The sequence below is a fragment of the Dipteris shenzhenensis genome, unplaced genomic scaffold (genome assembly GCF_047967505.1).
Source record: "Dipteris shenzhenensis isolate YYH24624 ecotype China unplaced genomic scaffold, Dip_SZ_1.0 scaf0524, whole genome shotgun sequence".
NCBI lineage: Eukaryota > Viridiplantae > Streptophyta > Polypodiopsida > Gleicheniales > Dipteridaceae > Dipteris > Dipteris shenzhenensis.
Window position 1 is genome coordinate 17501 of NW_028239830.1, and position 836 is coordinate 18336.

The window sequence follows — 836 nt, forward strand, 5'->3', positions numbered from 1 at the left end:
GTCGAGCGAGTAGAAGCCTTCGATACATCTAGACTCCGACGAGGACAAAACAAAGATTGATTGATTTGCTTATCCCAACCATTCAGTACTCTGGAGTAGGGATTCTCGAAGAAGCGACGCTAGACTCGGATCCTTAGAAGCATTAGATTGGCCAAGAGAAGGGAGGGTATGGAGTCTTCTATCCATTATTAGAGCTTAAAATAGGCATGATATTGAATCCTCTATCGGTTGATCGACTATATGGTTATAGTCCCGATTCGGCATACGGGTGTGGGAGAACTACCTCATTACTGAGAATCTCGAATGTGGATAATGTAAATCTTCAAAGATACTATCGGTTTCTACGATATATATTATGAGGAGGTACCTCCCCCTCCCCTGACGTAAGTGAAGTATTATCCCTATTGAAGGGAGGTACATCATCTAGACTATCTTCTATCCTACTGGAAATGGATGAATCTCCCCGGGTGGGATTTGAACCTACGACCAATCGGTTAACAGCCGACCGCTCTACCGCTGAGCTACCGAGGAAAGTGGCAGATGATTCAATCCCATATACTTCCAGAGACTCTTGTTCCTTGAGCCGCCCCTTGATCTGCAAGACGTTAACCACTCGAAGACCCAAAGCTTTCTTCGAGACTTCATGAACCTCGCGTACACCCTAACTCTCATTATAGGAAGAAGCAGTAATGATAGCAATCCCTTTTGCCTTCTCGGATAGAGCCTACGAATCGGGGGGGGGGCTGGTGTGGAAGATCTCGGTCATGGTTGATCTTGGTCGTGATTGATCGCCCCCCCCCCAACCCCAAGATGCATATCGATCGATCACCAATCAC

At 46.7% G+C, this 836-nt stretch overlaps 1 non-coding gene across 1 annotated transcript; it reads right to left on the reverse strand.

Annotated features, from left to right (window-relative positions):
- Positions 1-459: 459 nt before the first annotated feature.
- On the reverse strand, positions 460-531 carry TRNAN-GUU (transfer RNA asparagine (anticodon GUU)). Its single transcript has one exon. It is a non-coding gene; the product is annotated as a tRNA-Asn (tRNA).
- Positions 532-836: the final 305 nt, after the last annotated feature.